Source organism: Cupressus sempervirens, chromosome 1 (assembly GCF_028749045.1).
Source record: "Cupressus sempervirens isolate cs-2001-9-10 chromosome 1, ASM2874904v1, whole genome shotgun sequence".
NCBI classification, from domain to species: Eukaryota; Viridiplantae; Streptophyta; class Pinopsida; order Cupressales; family Cupressaceae; genus Cupressus; species Cupressus sempervirens.
In genome coordinates this window covers 637,847,493-637,868,624 of record NC_143118.1, presented here as the reverse complement: position 1 = coordinate 637,868,624, position 21,132 = coordinate 637,847,493, and the positions used below count along the sequence as shown (strand labels likewise).

The 21,132-nt window shown below is 32.2% G+C and overlaps 1 pseudogene; it reads left to right on the top strand.

Moving 5' to 3' along the window:
• Positions 1-8,630: 8,630 nt before the first annotated feature.
• LOC149579544 (transcription elongation factor TFIIS pseudogene) overlaps positions 8,631-21,132 on the top strand; it is an 80,630-nt pseudogene continuing 68,128 nt past the window's right edge.

Sequence of the window (21,132 nt, the reverse complement as noted above, 5' to 3'; positions counted from 1 at the left end):
CTCACCAATCAAATGATGTGAACAACCATTTTCAATTATCCAATTAGATTTCTTTTCAACCTATGATACTAAAGATATTTTCTCTGAGATTTCTCCTTTAATAGCCACAAATCTGATTTCATCATCACTAGCACCTACTACTTGTTCATCAAAATCACCTTCTTCATTTGCATACAAACATTCTCTATCTCTTCTAGGTTTAAAAATTACCTCTATACTTTTTCTCTCTTTTAGGACACTTACATGCATAATGACCATATTCATTACATGTCCAACATTTAAATATTTTCTTACCATCTTTTTCTCTTCATACAAGAAGGGTTATTCCTTCTTCAATCTTTCTATTTTTATTAGTTCTACTACTTCTAGAAAAATATCCTCTAGCACTTGAATTAGTTATCCAATGATTAAAAAATTTACAAAATTTAAGCAAGCTTAACCATTGAACTAAAGTAAACAACCATACAAAGATGTACATATAAAAGTACACCAGATATGTTAACTAGGGAAAATCTTGATTCGAGGGAAAACCCCAGTGGGAATGATGCCCACAAGATGATGTACTAATATAAATATTCCTTGTTAGAGGATGGGCCCTATTAGGAGTCTATTGCAACATCTAGTACATATGAGTCCCTATTAGGAGAATTTGAGTGCCTATTAGAAGATTCCAACCTTGTTAGGAGTTGTGCCAACCTTGTTAGGAGTTGTAGTACAATGCATGCAAGAAGAACTTGTTGTCAAGAAAAGTAATTTACTATTAATTTACTCTTTCCCCTATTCTTTCAACTACACCAAACACTACCAGACCTTATAGACCAAGTCTTCAACCTCAGATCCAAGTATCCAACTTTGGATCACTCAATAAAACCTTGGCAATGAAGTTTCCTTCAATTCTACTTTGCTCTACTCAATTTCACATTTCACTCTTTGTGTTGTTTACAATCACTTCACATCCATACGCATGAAAAAAAAATGACCACTTCCTTTATATCCAATTCATAAAAAAATTCCCTAAGTTGGCTATTAAACATTCTCAATTAATTATAATAAGACCACATTTAGAACATGTTACACATAGTGATAACATTAATATTTTGCCTAGCAACTTAAATAACTTTCTTTACATGTGTCATTATGATGAACAAACTTAGCCACATCATCACCAACATGTCTTCTTCACATTTTTAACTTGAACTTCTCAAAATAATAAATTTGCTAAGAGATATAACAAGTAGATTCTATTTGAGAACAATTATCTTGTCATTCCAAGGTTAGGTACATATACTAGGTACTTATTATTATCTCCCTTTAGTTTTCCTACTAAATGTGCACCATGACCTATCCATACCAACTTGATCATTTTATTTTTCTTCTATCAAATACCACAGGAAACTACTATGTCGACATCAATGACAAACATAGTCATGAATGTAACATATCATCATGATAACATATCTACAATACTCACACATAGGAGTATCATCAACATTCATGCTTCCAATAATAAAATAGTTAAGCATGCTCAAGATAGACTAGTATGAAGATGTGTTAGTTCCCATGAAGTCACAATGCTTTACCTCTATGAGTATCACCTTGATCCAACGAGTGATAAGTGTTCTAGTTATTCTTATGAGAGATGGATTGGTGCAAATCACTACTCGTGAAACATGGGACAATGAGTTTGAATTAATAACTACAAAATTAAATAATAATAGAAATATCACAATTGAATTTGTTGTGCAAAATATCTCTTACTTATCTTAAAGATATAATAGTCTGTTGAGTTTTATAAGATGTTGAAGTTACAAATTGTAGATGTACGATAGATTTAGTTGCTTTAGTAAATGATTCATTCTTATCTACTCACTTTCTTTATTGGTTAACTTTTTCCATATCTTCCCATTCTTGTTTTCTAAATTTTAAAATTTTTATTCTAATAGGTTGGAGTAAACATGTTGAATTCAAAATTTGAGCTTTATATTTTATGATGTTTTTTATTCTTATCTTTTTAACTCCTTCTTCTTAAAGCCCAACTATCATCTAAGAGGACCTCTCACTTTGAGTTGCACCCCTTCACCTTCTCTTAAAAATCTTATTTATATATGATCTTTTTTAAAGGAAAACGTTAAAAAACTTGTATATCTATTCAAATTCAATGACCTAAAACAAGCATTATTATTTAGAATTTGGAAATAAAAATTTCCCCTTTGATATCAGACATATACAGGTAGATCAATAAAAAATAAAAATAATATTTTAAGCTATATTTTCTCTTTTATAACAATTCAAATTTCAACACACCCAAAATCGATAGTTTTTATCTCGAACCACACTTTTTGAAGCTAATCTATTATAACCAAAAGAAAATTTACACATTTTGGGAGAGGACTCTCTCCTCAAGAATGCCATATTCTTTTTAATTTTTTTTAAATTAAATTCACTATTATTTTTCTCAATATCAAAATCTTCTCAAGTGTTAAAATACATGTACTTGTAATATTTTTTCATTACAATATATTATATCTAAGTAAAACATTGTAAACTCTATAGGAGAATATTCTTAACCTTGATCTCTATAAAATGGTTTTTATATATTATTTAAAATATATCATTAAAAGGAGTAAGAGTTATTGAAACATTAACTTTTGGAAATAATTTTATTTCTTTAGTAATTGGTTACAAACTAATATAAAAGAAGAGAGTATTTAATAGACATTTCCATTGGAAAACTATAAGAACATTTATAAATTAGATAAAATAATTTTATCTAGATCATATGTTTGAGTAAATTTAATTTTTAGATAGAAATACTCAAATTTAGTCATTCTAATAAGTGAATTTAAAAGGTGACACAACTTTGTACTTTTACCCATTTCTCCTTACTGTTGTAATACTTTTGAAGATAATTTTAATTCATGTAATCTAGATTAACATTTGTCTATTTTCAATTGTCTAATCATGTTATTATTATTAGAATATTGGTATATTAAATTTTTTTATAAGGGATAATTTCTCTCAATATGCAGATTTGAAAGTTCCAATTACTTCTTATCCCAAGTTGAATCCATAGTGTAAGTTCAACATATCTTAAAAGATGAGCATAAATTAGTTTATCATTTATTCAAAATAGCCACCCTTGAGGCATTTCTCCTCCTAATATTATCTTTATAAAGGAACCTTACATAACTAAAGACTAAGGACTTTTACCTATCATAACAATAACAAGAGCTTTGTAGAGCTAGAATCTTACCATAATGTGTAAAACCAAATTAATTATAATTTAATACTTTTATTTATTTCATGATGATTTTATGATGATATTCTAGCCTAAATTAATGTCTCAAATATTTGTATTGGGAATTCAAATAGAGATCTCTAGTTTCCACATAATTTGTACCAATGGAGAGATAATAATTAGTAGTCTATGCTAGATGTTTGTTTAATTCCTTTTGTGTGACTTAATAGGTAACCATCACATTAATGTCTCACTTTCAAAAATATAAGATTCTTTAGCTCAGGTATAAGGTGCTCTATCATATGTAGTTTTTTCTATTTACCCACTTTTAACTATTGAATATGTCGATTATAGATTTGAAATTCATGGAAGATTTATATTTTATGGGTTTTCACAATAGATAATTTTCAAACTTTTTTTTCATAAACAAATCACATCAAGTTCATTTCCAATTATGGCATTTAATAAGGGCAAACTTTGTTTTCATATGCACATCACATCAAGTTCATTTCTAGTTATGGAATTTAATAAGGGTTTGGTTAACTTAAAAATATTGAATATGTTTCAAGTTTATTTTTAGTATAATTAGTAGACTAATAAGTTCTATTTTCTTCATTAATATTTTTGGCACTCCAAGTCTTAGATGGGGAGGGTCACAAGGACTATTATACATTATATACTGATCTAGAGGACTTTGGGGAACTTAGGAATAAAAAGTGGATTCATGTTGGGCTCTATGATACTATTACTTTTAAATTGAGTATATTTTTTATGAAGAACATAAATATGCAAAAAATGTTATCTTGGATGGGCATAGCTCTAGCTTCTATTTACTATAGCTAATTTTTTGGCAGGATCATTTCCATTGCAAGATCCTTCCAAGGCACCTGCCATAAGTTGTGCAAGTTGTATCATTTGATTATCTTTTTTGATATGATTGAATTTTATTTATGATTCAATTTACATGTGGGGTGGACTTGAGATTAGATGTTGTGATTAAAAATTATCTTTTCCTTGAGATTGTGCCTAGTTTGGTCTTATGGTGCTTACTATAACTAATAATGATGTGGGAATCTATCAAATTTCAACACTTTTGATGACTTTGGGGAAGTTGAACCTACAATTGTCCAGTGGAAGGCATTTTAACTTTTGTCACATGAGTTCCTCCTGGAGCATACTACATTTTTTTTATATTAAATAATTTTAATACAAAAAAATTAATTATTAAACATTTGATTTTAAGTTAAGAAAATCAGATAAAGGGACCCTACAATTAAAGCCCAAAAGTTAGCTTTATATAGAAACTTGAAATTCATAGGAATCTAATCTACCAAGCTAAAAATATAATTTTAATTGACAAGCAGCAATAAAAAAAAGAGAAATTTATACTTCTAACATAACAATATAGAGAATTAGTATTCAACCATAGCCATATAATTTTTCTCTATATTTATGAGAATTGTCCAAATTTTATTCAACACAAGCCTATCTAGTATCTCTCAAGTAGCTAAGTTTTGGATGTGCACTAATATATAAAAACTAGCTACATACTACAAAGAGCTTGAAGGGATCATCTTTGATTGTCCCAAGTTTATTAGAAACTTTTTGATATTTCTACTACATCTACAAATTCTATTTTTGACTTCGACCTTCTTTAGGGGCATCAAAGCTCATTTTTGTATTCTTTGTCAAGCACCAAGCACTAGCTTCTAGACAAAAGTGTTGAGATTTTGTTCTTGATGGCCAATTTTTTTCCAAGTCAAATAATTAATTAGCAATATTTTCACTTCTTCATTGGAAGATGGAATCTATCTGTACAATGTCATCTTCCTCCTCTCTCTACATTCACGAGTGCAACAATTTTGCAAATCACATCTCCTCCTCTTAAGCCTTAGGGGCAATGTTGTTGAGATCCATATGAATTATAGTGTAAGTGGCCATACATTTCTTTCTAGGATTTATCATTTCTACTACATGAGGTTTATGTAAACTTTAGATTTAATCGAAGAGAAATATTATTTCCATACAAATAACTAGAACATAAATTTCTTCCTTAATAATGATTTTATTACTGATATTAAGGAGAGCTTCCTATAGTACAAGATTAATAAAATGCATTACCTTCATTAAATTTGAGATGTTAAAATCTGTGCTTATGATTGCTAGATGTGACAAAGCTTCATATGTAAAGCCCCCATTAATATTTTTATTATCTTTCATTAATGGCCATTAAATATTAGCATTGAAAAGAGTGATAGATTTGTTAATGTTTTCATTAAACTCAGTATAAGTAAACACCCAATTTCTTTGACAATTTTTAAAAGAGAAAAGATTGTGGGAAAGGCTCAAATTAAATTATTACTCAAGATGGAATAGCTTTTGTTGATTACATCTATGAAATGTACCATCCAACTCTATAAGGATATCAATCCCATCAAATTGGGCATCAAATTTCAATGTAAATTGATAATGTGTATAGTGACTATGCCATAGTCATAACCTATTTGGTGCATTGTACATTATAAATAAACCTAGTATTATATTATCAGTCGAGATATGTAAAATGATTTAATATGTTAATAAATGTAAGTGAAAAGTAAATGATTAAACAAGTTTATTTGATCTAATTTGATGTTAATTCATTTTATAGAGTAAAAATTAATTCCCATAAAACAATGCACATCTTTTATGAGAGTGGATCTTTCACGCTACATTCAAATGAATCATACTATGGTGCTTCTACAAATAAATGTTTATATCTTTCAATTCACCAAATACTACACTTAAAGTGTCCAATATCTAATGCTAAGCTTAAAAATTGCCTCCAGTCTCACATTTATATTCAAAATTATCTTGGATAATCCAAATATAGATTTAAGAATGAAAAAATCAATAAAACATTCATAATTTAGAACTTTCTAGGCTCTCATAAGGTTAAACACCATTAAGATCATCAATTTAGCATCATTCGATTAAAGAAATTTATAGAAGAAAATGGATATATGAAATTGAGAATTGTAAAGTATGATTAAAGCATTGAGTAATGAAAATAAATATTTTAGTATCCCATAAAATTTTACTTCCAGATTGTAATTCACTTAACCTCATAACAACTTCAAGTAAGCCAACTCAAGAAAATTGGGACACTCTAATTTCTTAATACATAGTTTAACAAAATGCTTTAAAAATGTACAATTTCAATTTAGAGTGCATACAATAATCTTAGAACTATTAAAACTATTAAATGAGGAACAAGAGAATTAAACACTAAACACTAATTGTAAAGGTTACATAAATAGAAATAGCAATACAAGTAGGAAAAACTTACAATGAAAAATATTCATGGAGAGAAGCAAGGAAATTCACTACAGGGAAGCATCTTTACATTTAAAGTCACCATTGTCACATAAATTTATGTATCAAATGTCTCTTCCATCTCAGTACATGAAACCAAACACTACCTTAAAATTTATCACAAATACAAAGATTATAAGACTAATGGGGGGTATTGCTCTCTTTAAAAGTTCAAGGTACAAGTATCTAATCCACTGACATCTTAGAGAGAATGGTGAAGCCAATGGACTACAAGAGAATCAACCCCTTTTCATATGTTTAATGTAGCAGGATCTACTTTCTCCATTTTGTCTACAATAGGGTGGCATTCAAAGGGAAATTTGAGAGTCCTCCCTTAATGAGAACCCTAAGCCAAGGATGGGGCTTCAGAATAGACTCTAAAGGACTTCAAATTAAAAGACCCTCAAATTAAATGTTGGTTAAGTCAGATAAAAGACCCTCAAATTAAATGTTGGCAAAGTCAGTCTCATCTATGGTACGAAATCATTACAAGACCATGCCTATAGTAGCCAAGACCCAAATAGACACCAAAAAATCAACAACACATGCCCGTAAAGATTGTGCAAATATAAAGCGTTTCTAAATAAAATCAAATAGAAAGCAATAAAAAAATCATAGTCGCGAAAATTATTTTCTGATTTAGCTAATGTTGTCTCTACACTACTTCACCCTTTTCTGGCTACTAGATAATTTTAAAAACATGAACATATCAGATAAACAGACTAGCATGCATGCATCTAGCCACATGAATTATTTGAAGGTTTCCAGGTGTCCATGAAAGTTTCCTCCTGTCCATGACAAATAGGTACATGGATTATTAATCCTTTTTCTAATTTTATCAAGATAAAAATAGAAAAGACTACTAGGAATTGTAGCTATAATCAGTTACAAAATAGGAATAAATTTATAAAAAATAGTTTTAATAGAATTAGTTCCATAGACCATAGGCTAATGAGCTGAGCACAATTTTCAAAACATAGATCAATTGTAAAGAAAGATGTAAAAACTATAGTCTCCACCTATATAAACAAGACTAATAATATAAAATATAGTGTTAAAAATGAGCATCTTTAAAAAGTTCTTAAAAGATATCTATATTAAAATAATTTATTATCCAATAGATATTTTCCTATAAACAGAAATAAGGACAAAGCATTCGTTTACTAGCACTTTCAAGGTCCATATAAATCGCTATGTAACCGACATTTTAAATTGTAGAATCATATAGAAAGAAAAAGGGAGAACCAGTTTCCCTAAAATGAGAAATCTTAATATCTCACAAATTATCCCTAAAGTCTATGTACTTAATCATCTAATCAGTTTAATCACTTCTCTTTGAATGAGAGAAAATTAAATTGTACACTAATATGTCGGTGCCCCGCACATGGGACACACATTTTGCCTTTCCAACCATTGCTGAATGCATTTAGTGTGAAATATGTGATTTTCACTGCAAAACAAATGGCATATCTCCTCTTCCAGTTCAAAATGTGATAAACAAATGGGACAAGCCAGATCAAAATCACCAAGATGATTCTTGGAAATTTTAACGGTACGTAAATCTTCTAAAACTTGTTCCATCTCTTTCTTTGCCTGTCTTTCTGCCCGTTCTCCTAAATCGCTTGACCAGCTTTCCCAAATCAATTCATTTACACCGTAGAAAACATCATGAATTCTCTTGATTGGATCGCATGAATAGCCACTGCATTCAACCCTTGGATTGTCGCATAAGCAGCAGTTCACTTCGTAAGAGTAAAATTCATGCTACAATGAATCAAAAACGTCGTAAAGCCGGTTAAGATGAAATGCAAAGATATTGGCTTGATTTTGAGGGTTTGCTTCATACGCATCTATCTGCCGAATAAAATCAGTTTTTAATCCACCAGCACGACTGTTTAGGTCTGCAAAACGGGTCCTAAGAGCTTCTCTCACACTATCGCCCTCTCCTGCGCTTTCATTAGCGAACATATCGAGCTGTCCTGTTTGTGACATTTTCCCGCTTGATTGTGCGCTCAAAACCCTATGTAGGTAAATAATAATGGGTGAGATTGATCTAACGCTCCTTTATTTGTACCATCATTCTTCTAAAAAAAAGAAACAAAAGGTGGTTTTATAGTCCACAACACTATGCCATAATTTTTGGGTTTACATATGGTGACAGTGATATGGGCATACATACCTTACCCCCCAGTGGGATTTGAACTTGTGACCTCTCTTTCAAGAGTACAAGTTCTCCACCACTAGGCCAACTTAGGCTATATGAATGAATAGACACCAATGCGAGGGAGTGAGCTAACGTCTAATCATTTGCATTTAAGAAACTCCGTTAACATTATATTCAAAAGCCTCTCTTTAAGCGCCCCAACCAAACACGTCATAATAATTAAATTGGGTTTTAAAAGTAATTAGGGGCAATGATGTGGTAGTTGTCTAAGCTAATTTTGCATAACTATAATTCTTAATTTGTACTAAAAATTTGTCACTTATTTTGGTGAACTTCTGTAGGTAAGTGAAGAGCTGAAAGCTAACCTTTTGTCATTTCCACATTTACAAAACTCTCTATAGAACTTGTAAAAAGAGTGCAAGGTGGTCTAAAAGTGTCATTATAAAATGTTCATCAAAACCCATTATGTTCACTCTTCAATACCCACTCACCAAAAAATAGTACTCTTTGGTACAAGCGGACTAATTAGCAACCAAGAAAGCTATAAAATATCAACTGTTTGTACGTGTATGATTGGCTATTACTACTTGTGTTATCATTTTTTGGCACTTTTTATGATCATTTATTGGGGGAATCTATAAGATAGCCATAGCGATCATTAGAACATAAGCAACTACTCAATCATCTCTCCTATGTTTCATTGTTAAGACATATATAAGTCCAAATCAAAAAAATACTTGTGTTTCATATAACATTGGCCCATGTTACTCAATTATAGCAAATTAGAGATATTATTATATAGGGGACTGACATTAGTTCGCTTCATTTCCAGTCTCTTAATGTATATACAAAAAAAAGAATATATTGATATATTTGTTATAGATAAAAATTACTTAGAAAACATCATCGAACACATTATTAAAGATGAGATGTTTAATAAAGATAATAAGCATGAAAGAAATTAAATTTTGAAAATTAACTATAATTTATTTCATGATTGTAAGTATTTCATAGCATACATTTGTCTTCTTAAGAATCTATTAAAATGGGTTATATTTCATCCTAAATTTTTTAAACAAAGCAACAAAGGACATGATTTTATGCTTAAAATAAATTTCTACTATTGTAATTATTGAGTTAAGGTAAACTCAAGATTTATAGGGACCTAGTAGTATCAAAATACAAATATAAATTACCATGCTCAATGTTAAGACTATGCTGGGAAAATATTAAGATTCTCGTTTCTAACATCCTAGAACCAAAGACCAACATATAGACAAGACCAAAAAAAAAAATCTCAAAAACTAACAATGAACCAAAGCTAGGTTGATTCCTTCAAAAGCTTAGCCACCTAGATGTCAGCTACTTCTGGTTCCTTCTCTATGTTCTTTGCATAGTAGGCACTTTATTTCTCTTCTTTTTTCCCCTATTAATTTACAAGGTCATCCCATGACTTCTCCTCCATACCCTTTGTCCTCTCCAATCAAGTCCACCCTAAGCTCAATTGCCTATGTATCCACTATACCCTTACTAGGAATCAATTTTGCACCAGCCCTTCAATTTTTGAATTGCTATCATCATTGACTTTATTCAATTCCTTTATTTTATATGGGACACCTTCTTCTAGGATTCTCATGGCTGCGACCTCTTTCCACAAATGTTTATCTTGTTTTCCCACATCCTCTTTAGTGACATTAAATTTTTTTATTACCCAACCATCAAAATCAATTGCGACCTCCTCTTCATCCATCACCCCACCAATATTGATTGAGGCATGAATGCGGTGTCTTCCTTCTCCTTTAATTTTTCTCTACAGGGTTCTCTAGAGAATCTAACACCAAATACCTAAAAAAATTTCTAATTAGAGAATATATCCTTTCAGACTTTTTGCTTTTTCCATCTTCCCTAGCTAAGTTATCCTTATTCTCCTCTTTAGAGGTCTTTGTATTTTTAGGTGAAATAAAGCAGTTTTTAATAATTTTGACATGAGGGGATTATTCATTCTATTATACTATTTCCCTTCCTTCAAGATCATCAGAGACCCTATCCTCTCAACTATCCATAGATTCTTCCTCATCACCTGTTTCCATCCTAGAATTTTCATTGTCCACATATTTTTTCTTCTCACTTGTAAAACTTCAAATATTATAATTAAAAATTATATAGATGGACTATTATGTGAGATAAATTTTTTGAATTCATAATTTAAGTGAAAAATTAAACTAGGTAAAATGCAACTACAATTTAATTGATGTTTGGAAAGTTATAGTGAGGAAGAAGTAAATAATTTAAAATTGTATGAAATGGACATGCATTGAGATTTCAATTTTTTCTTTCTCAATAAAAGATATAGTATACAAGAAAAAGAATAAAGTAAGAACAATAAAGTAACATAACACAATGGGAGCTATGAATAAACTCCCTAAAGAAACTAATGGTTATCTAATACAAGGGTGGAGTGGAAATTTTGTTACATGTTCTATTAAAATCTTATATTGCTATATCTTTACTGTAGTGATGTAATGTATAACTCTAGATGGGAGATATGATTGGGCCCACACCTAAAAAATTTTGTTTTTAAATCACTTTAGATATAAGAAAAATGTGTGCTTCCATGTTTATTGTTAGCCAAAATGCCCTCCCACCAAAAAATCAAATTTAATTAATAGACCACTCAAAGGTTGCTTAGGGTTTCTAATTTGAGATATTTGAGAGGTTTTCACAAAATAATTTAAAATTGGCTATATCCTTTTATCCTAAGTCTATGCAAAATATTTTATGTGATGTCTTTGAAATATTTTAAGTTGCAACCATGGAAATCACCCTTTGGATCACATGGTTGCATCAGAGTAAGAGCTAACCAAAGTTCAAGTTACGATGAGGTGACTAGACTATTATCACTTGGTCGTAGTGGATTAAATTTTAACTAAGGGTTATCCCCCGATGGTGTGATCCTAAAGTTTTCACATTGTCAGAAGGATGGAGCAGTTAACCTAGGTTTAAGTGGCAACATTGTGATTTTCCTTGTATCACACAGTCACATGGGTTAAAGAGCATACCATAGTTAGTGTTGCAATCATGTGATCTTTCTTGTTTTTCAAGATTATAGTGAGTTAAGGCAATCACAATTAAGGTCTCACACTTCACAGGGTTGTGGCAGTTGGTGAAGAATGTTGAGGGAAAATTGTGTCACAACAATAATAGTTTGTTGGCTCAATCATAAGCATTTGATGTTAGTCTAAAGGTAAGGTGGCAAAGCCATGATCATTTGAGATGATCAAAGAATGAGGACTTTGTGGAGTGGGAGAATGGTAAAGGATGATTGGTCCATGTGGCAAGACATGAGGTTTGACTCTAGTTGACCAAAGATAAATTTGATTTGGCATACTAATAACAAAGGAAGCAACTCTTTGGTGGAAAATTTGATCTTTTCAATCTCCTATAACCACTTTCATCATTCCCCATGTCTGATAAATGAAGAGAGACACTCCATTAATACATTTTGGTCCATCTAATTAGTCAAAATGATAATGGCCATAATTTTTATCTCTTCAAGGGATCTATTTGGTGAATAAGTTATTTTCTAGTGTCTAGATGTGTGCCATGGTTAGATCTTTCCCATATTGTAGTGATTGCTCTCTGCCATGTTGAATACGATTGTTGAGTTTTTCCTTAGGGTAGAAGCTATTTGAGTTATGCTTAGGCTATAAAAGAATATTATGTAATCTTTTGAAGGGATTCTTCTCTATTTTCCTTGACATGTTTTGGTATGCACATTATAAATTCCCTTTGCCTCTGAACTATTCATGATATTCTACCTTATCTCTTTCAACCATCGATGTACCGTGCAAGATTTATTTGCATTTCTTCAATGTAGTATGGATATCTACAATTTGAATGAGTGTATCTATTTTCTCCTATAGATGATATACACTAAAACTCTTCTTCATTGTGTCACTCATTTGGTTGTCTTATTTGCATGTGATTGGTAGATTAAAAATGTTTGAATCTATATATCTTTTGGTGTCATGATAGTTAATTGTGTATTTATGGGCAGAGATAGGATTTAACACTCTATTTTGGTGTATCACCTCCTTAGAAAAAAATAGGTAGTTTCTTTCATTTATTCCTTCTCTCTTTTCCTCTCCAAGTGTAGTTTAGGTGCATCTTGGTAGAAAAGGAAGCAAACATTCTCTAGCAACTCAACCTCATAGTTCAAGTTCCATAGCTTGGAGGTTGTTTCCATGTTTCACAAGGTTTTCCATAGGTTAAAAAGTTTCAACAAGGGTGCAAGAATTTGTGACAACATATTTTGGCATGTCGAATGGGAGAGACTCTTGAAAATTTATAATTTTATTGGTGTCAAAGAAGAAAAGTTCCAATATGTGTTCAGAAGATAGTGCTCCTCTCACTATTTTCAAGCCTTCAAGAGGTTCATTTTCATGTACTTGGTAACTCTATCCTATAGTATATCTGATTTCTAGACCAAGTTGTTGTGATTCATGCCCAAATCTCATACAAGGCCATCTTCTAGAGGTAATTTTCAATACACTAAGCTTTCATTTTCAAATCCTTGAAAAAATAGAAATAGATTGTGTCTATCTTTAGTTAGGAGTGCAGTATTAGCACATACACTTACAAGATCTCTTTCCACTCCTCCTGTTGATATATCACAGCCTAGAATACCATATGCTCATATCAATAGATCACACTCATACATGGATCAGCCTAGAGAACATGTATTTTCCACCTTTAATTGTGGGAGTCCTCTCCTTTGGGCTCAAAGACATGATATCCTAGTGTCATCGCTAAAAAGTATACCTAATTTTATTGGTGAAACTTCTATCTCCCTTGTGAAAAATATTTAGGAGATTTCAAATATTTGTAATATGCATGGTGTTACAAAGGATGATTTTGTTGTTAGGATTCTAGTTGCATCCTTGAAAGGAAAGGCATTACAATGGTATAAAGGCTTGTATCATAACTCTATTACTAATTGGGATGGGTTAGGAGTAAGACTTTGTAAGAATTTTGAGGACAAAAGTGATCAACTATCACATTTAGAACAACTAACAACCATCAAGAAGGAACCCCATCAATATATGACAAATTTTAATTATATATTTTAGAAGACATGGGATAGAATATGTACTACAATAAAGCCTTCTCTGAGTAATGCATTCTTTTATTACCTCAACACCTTCAAATGTGATATTGGTTCCACTTTTCAATCTATGGGAGGGGACACTTTACCAAATGCTTATGAGATTGCCATAAGAGTAGAAAATATCTTGATACAAGGAGCAGAGTTAGCTCCAAGGCCTCCAATGCCTTTCTTTCCTGACATACTCAATCATTAGCTTATTGTAACCCCTACTCATACTTCTTTTGCAAGTCAACCCCTTGCCATGGTCCCAATAGCTTCCACATCCTCTAATGGGGTTGATTAGATTGAGGCCATGATGAAGAAATTGATGGATAATATGGACAAGAAGTTGCAGGCTCAAGAAAAGAAGATAGAGGACAATAGTGTAGTGATTCAAAAAATAAGTAATGATTGATGACTATGAAGAGGAAAAAAACTCAAAATAATAAGCCACCCCAACTTCACTATCAAGGTCTTATATATAATAGACCTCTGAACCAAAGTCATGTCCCCTATAATCAGAATAGACCTATTGACAACACCGATATTATGAATACCAACCTAAACAGGGCTTTAGTTCCTCAAAACAATCTTGCTCAAGATCAAGATTCCTACCCTTTTTGCAACTACTCCTATGGATATTGTATGTGTCTATGCATAGAGTCTTATTTGGCATTAACCAAATAGGAAAAATTAGTGGACTAACAACACAATGTTAATCAACTTGCCAATGCTCCTCAGCAAGGTGATTGTTCCTTGATGAACCGTCGAGTACAAGAGCATTGTCATGTAAACCAAGATTCCACTGCTCACAACACTCGGAGCAAGAGAAGAGTTGTTGAATATTCTACTCCTCTTCCATCGAATCAAGCTTCAACATCAAGCATAATACCTCATCTACAATTTTTGGACCAAAAACACAATGCTAATCAACATGCATATGCTCCTCATGTAGGTGAATTTTCCTTCATGAACCATCAAGTAGAAGTGAATTGTCATGTAAACAAGGATTCCATTTCTCACAACACTAGGAGCAAGAGAAGATTTTCTAAAGCTGCTAGTCCTCCTCCTCCCAATTAGACTTCAAAATCAAATACAATAGCTCATTTACAAGCAGCAGATCATTAACACAATGCTAATCAACCTGTAATGCTCCTCAAGAGCAAAGGAATAATAATAGCAGAGGAGATGTGAATGACCCTAGGGTTGTTCCATGTCAAATTCCTACACATTCAGCCCCCAAGGCTTATACCTAAGTACCTGATGCATCATTTAATGTGGTAGAATAGATGAAGAAAAAAAATGTGAATATTTCTATGTGGATGTTGTTGCTACTAGACCATCATAGAAGAAGCTACTTCAACAAGAGTTGGAGAGCATTGAACTAAAGGATCAGCTACCTAGCATAGAGATTGCCACAAGTTTTGTAAAGCCATCAAGGGAGGTAGAAACAAGTTAAAATTTTAGACCTCCTACATTTTATTTTTCTCAAATTGTAAGGGATAAGCTAGTCCATAATTGCATGATTAATTCAGGAGCTAGCAGTTCGGTAATGCCCAAGTGTGTTGTTGATGTCTTGTAAATGAAATATAAGCCCATTATTAGGGATGTATCATAGTTGGATGGTAGTACTATCAATACTATAGAAACCATTAGGACTATTAAAATGGCCTGACATGTATGCCCTCATTGTACTATAGTTCAAGATATATTATTTGCTAAAATCAAGCCATATTTCCCCATATGTCTTTCAAGAGATTTCACTTCCCAAATAGGTGGCTACATATCCTCTGATTGGTCATACATGTTTTTTAGAACAAGCTATGGAACTAAAGCTTTGATCAAATTAGAATGTTTAGCCCTCACTCATATTGAGCCCTACACTCCTAACCTCATCAATATGAGTTGTACTATCCTAGAGATAGATGAAAATGGCATAGTAAATGAGCTTGTCATGTCCCTAGCAAAGATACTTGATTTTCTCTTAGATGAATGAGCTCATGCATAGTAGTTTGGTTCTATATTAGAAACATGAGAGACAAGCCTTGGTGCTTATTGTATATCACAAAAGGATGCTCCTTTTCCAAACCTTATGAAGAATAGAGAGTACACAAGTGGGACATGGAGCATGTACTTTGATGGATCAAGAAATAAAAATGGATTAGGGGCTAGTGTGATGTTAGTTTCTCCTACACTAGAAAGGTACAACTTCTCATTTAGGTTTCAATTTAGTTATACTAATAACATAGAATAGTATAAGGCATTGATTTAAGGTCTCCTTCTTTCTCAAAAAAGAGGAATTCAAGTGTTAAGTATATATGGAGATAGTGAGTTGATTGTATATCAAGTAAGAAACTAGAATATCACCAAGAACTATTTGCTCAAGTCTTATAAAAATAGAGTATACGATTTTCTTGAAGGTTTCAATGCATTTAATATTTAAAGCATCCCTAGGAGAGGCAGTAGTGGGTACATCTTATGAGAAAAAAGTAGCCGATTAGAGTGGTGATTAGGCATGATATCCCTGATAATAATATCAATCGACAATTGCTCAAATTTGATGGATAAATTATGAGTTTATTGCAGAATAAAGTAGAGTTCTTATATAGAAACCAACCAAGATTACATGATCAGTATGGGGATCAGGTCATCAATCTTAGTTCAAACAAGATGCATAGGGGTTTGATTACCTTACAAACTTCCTTCACCCTTAATGATCGAACAAGAGATAGAGGCATAAATCTTGCTACACGTAAGGATGATCATATTCTAGTCATTTTTGCTAATGGAACTAACTCTAAAAATGGGAAAGGTATGTACTAAGGTTGAGCAAGAAAATTCCATTCATCTATGTCAAGAATTTAGTGATCTACTTTCACTAACATATGATGACCTAAAGGGTTTTAACCCGAGTCTATTTTAGCATACCATATATTTAAATGATAATGCCAAACCAATAAGACAAAAGAAAAGGCTAGTGAATCCTAGGATTGAACCATTAATGAGAAATGAGTTATCCAAGCTAATAGAGGCCAACATCACTTTCTCTATTAAGAAATCATCTTGGGTAGAAAACCTTGACCCTGTCAAGAAAAAGAGTGGAGAAATTAGACTATGTGTAGACTTTAGGGATCTTAACCAAGCATCCCTTAAGGATCATCATCCCCTCCCTTCCATAGAACAAATATTGTCTAAGGTTAGTGGTTTAGAGAGATTCTCTTTATTAGTTAGATTATTTGGTTACAATCTAGTGTTAGTCAAGCAGTCTGACAGATTTAAGACTGCATTCACAACAATGTGGGGCACCTATGCCTATAGTAAAAATACCTTTTGGACTATAAAATATAGGCATCAAATTTCAAAAGGCAATAGAAATGACCTTCAAGATTATGATTGAAAGATTTGTTTTGGTATACCTTAATGATATAACAATGTATTTGAAAAATGTTGCAGAACATTTGGGCCATCTTAGACAAGTATTCATTTTAAATTTTTAATGTATGGAGTATCCCTAAATCCACTTAAGTGTGTCTTTTCTACTAATCAAGGAAAACTATTCAGACACATTGTATCTAAGGAGGGTCTGACTATTGATCTAGAAAGAACCAATGAAATATTTTCCCTCTCTCTTCCTAATCACAAGAAAGGGTTGAAAAGTTTTCTTGGTAGTATAAATTTTGTGAGGATATTCATTCCTAATTTAGCTACCGTGGTGAAACCTCTTATAGCTATGCTCAAGAAGAACATGATCTTTGAATGAACTAAGGAAGGGATGAAAATTTGTGAAGAGATCCAAGCAACCATAGCCTCAGCTCCTACTCTCATCAATCCAAATTTTGAAAGAGAATTCATCTTTTACACCTTAGGAGGTGAGTCAATTATTTCTACTATTTTGACTCAATTGAATGATAATAATGAAGAACAACCTATTTTGTTCTTTAGTGAAGGGCTAAAGGAGCATGAAGATAACTATAGTTATGTAGAAAAGAAAGCTCTTGCAGTCATAAAGTCTTTAAGGAAATTAAAAAATATTCTATCCTGTAATAAGAACCATTTTCTAGTGCACCATGCCAATGTCAAGGACTTCCTTTTGAGGAAGGATATTAATGAGAAAAGGATAGGTTCGGTCACCAAAGTGATGGACTATGATGTGGACATCCAAATCACCAAGTTGATAAAAGGGAAAGGATTGTGCAAGTAGATGATCTCATCTCAGGAATTAGATGAAAAATTTACCTTGGTATTGATGGATCAGTAGGAGGTCACGGATGACAAACCAAAGAGTTGGATAAACAACATGATGACCTTCTTATTAGGAAATGGATAACCTCAAGGATTAGATAGATCTAAAAGAAGATAGTTCAAATTGCAGTCAATCCTCTATGCAATGATTGATGGTATCTTATTTAGAAAGGACTTCAATGGAGCTTTGTTAAGATGTATTGATGCAGATCAAGCAAAGAGATTGATTAAGGAGCTTCATGATGGTCCTAATGGTAGCCACTTTTCAGCAAGAATAAATTCCATGAAGATAATGAGGGCAAGTTACTATTGGACATCATTGTTCAATTATTTCTATAAGTATGTTAGTAAGTGTGAAAGATATGCCTTCTTTTAATGTAAGCAAAGACTAGCAGCCCTTCCACTTCATCCTATTCAAGTGGATCAATCATTCTCTGAATGACGATTGGATTTCATAAGTCCTATTAATCCCCCTTCTAGTTTAGGTCATAAATGAATTCTAGCTATTACAAATTATTTTACAAGCTAGATGGAGACAATTGTATTAAAAGGAAACTACTGAGAATTTAGTTGTTGAGTTCTTAAATGGAGTCATCACAAGGTTTGGTACTCCTCTCACAATCATTTTAGATAATGCAAAATCATATGATGGAACTTAGATTTGTTCGTGGTAGTAGATCATGGTATTTATTTGAGTACTTCTTCCAATTACTACCATCAAGTTAATGGATTAGCTGAGTCATCCAACAAGAATTTGATTACAATAATGAAGAGAACCATAGAAGATAATCAAAAGTGTTGGCATCAAAAATTGAAGACAACTCTATGGGCTGATAGGATAACATGTAAGAAAGCATAGGAAATTCTTCTTTCATGTTGGTATATGGCAGAGAAGCTAGGTTTCCTATATCATTGGAATTTCCTACTCTTGAATTGGCTCATCAACTTGAGTTAGCTAAGGATGATGCTATGACAATAAGGATAGAAAATTTGATGGAGTTGGAAGAGAAGAGAAATCAAGTAATTCAAACTTTGGAAATACATCAGCAATAGATGAAAAGGTCCTTTTACAAGAAGGCTAAAATCAAGAATTTCAAAGAAGGTGACCATGTGCTAAAATGGGATGCAAATAAAGAAAGACAAGGGAGACATTCAAATTTGGATTCATTATGGAGCAGTCCCTATGTAATAATCAATTACAAGGAGGTCAATGCCTTCTAGTTAAGTAGGCCTAATGGTGTGATCTTTCCTATTCGAATCTATGCAACCTCTTTTATGCAATTCCTTTGAAATATTTTAAGTTGTGACCATGCAAATAACTCTTTGGTTCACATAGTCATGGAAAAGTAAGAGCTAACTAGAGTTCAAGTGGTGATGAGGTGACTGTATTGTTTTCTCTTTGTCATAGTGGGTTAAAGTTTAACTGAGGGTAAGCCCCTGACGATGTGATCCTAATGTTTGCACATAGTCATAAGGATGGAGCAACTAACCTAGATTTAATTGGTGACATTGTGTGTTTTTCCATGTATTGCATGGTTGCATGGGTTAAGTAGTAGATCATAGTTAGTACAATGATCAATCAATCATTCTTATTTTGTAGGGTCATAGGGAGTTAAGGCTAACCTCATGTTAGGGAAATGATAGTGCAATTATAGTTACAGTATTAGGTGTTGTTGGGTCATGGGGTTGGTAAAAAATGTCAAGGGCAAGTTGCATTGTAGTGATAAAAATTTGTTCACTTAGTTGTAGGCATTTGATGTTAGTCTAAAGGAAAGGTGGTGATAACATGATCGTATGAGATGGTTAAAGTAGGAGGACTTTATAGAGTGGTAGAATGGTAAAGGATGATTGGTCCACATGGAAAGGCCTAAGGTTTGACTCTAGTTGAGAAATGACATGGCCAATTAGGTTTACTAATGACAAAGGAAGAAACTCTTTGATGGAAAATATGATCTTTTCAATCTCCTACAACCACTTACATCATTTCCTATGTCTAATAAATAAATATAGACACTCCATTAATTCCTTTTGTTCTATCTTAATCAATCAAAATGCTAATGGCCATAATTTCTATCTCTTCAAGGGCTTTGTTTAATGAATAAGTGATTTTCCTATGTCTAAATGTGTACCATGATTAGATCTTTCCCATATTTGCAATGACTATTCTCTGCCATCTTGAATGCAGTTGTTGAGTTTTTCCTTAGGGTAGAAGCTATATGAGTTACATGCTTAGGCTATAAAAGAACATTTTGTAATCTTTTGAAGGGATTCTTCTCTATTTTCCTTGGCATTTTTTGGCATGCACCTCCAAATTATTCATGATATTATGCCTGATCTCTTTCAGTCATAGATTTACTATGTAAGATCTATTTTCCTCTATTCATTGTATTATCGATATCTATAATTTCCATGAGTGTATCTCTTTTTTCCTATGGATGATATATAGTGAAACTCTTCTTCCTTGTGTAACTCATTTGGTTGTTTCGTATAGATGTGATTGGTAGATTAAACAAGTCTGAATCTGTATATCTTTGGTGTCATGATAGTTAATTGTGCATTTATGAGAAGTGATAAGATTGAACACTCTATTTTGGTGCATCACCTCCTTAGAAAAGAATAACTAGTTTCTTTCATGTATTCCTTCTACCTTTTCCTCTCCAAGTGTAGTTTAGGTGCATCTTGATAGCAAATGAAGCTAACCTTCTCCCAAGACTCAACCTCATAGTTCAAGTCCCATAACCTAGAGGTTGTTTCCATGTTTTACAAGGTCATACTTAGGTAAAATCTTTGGACAAGGATCAAGCTTTTGTGAAAACATTTAACTAATAAGTTTATTGTCTCTAAGTATCAATGAGTTGATATCAAACCCTAATAAAATTATTATGAATGAGGGATCGTGGAAGTTGATTCACAATTATGTCAAAAGTTTTCTTCACACCCACTCCAAAAGAAAATTGATGACCAAAGTGAAAAAAAATTGACGTCGAG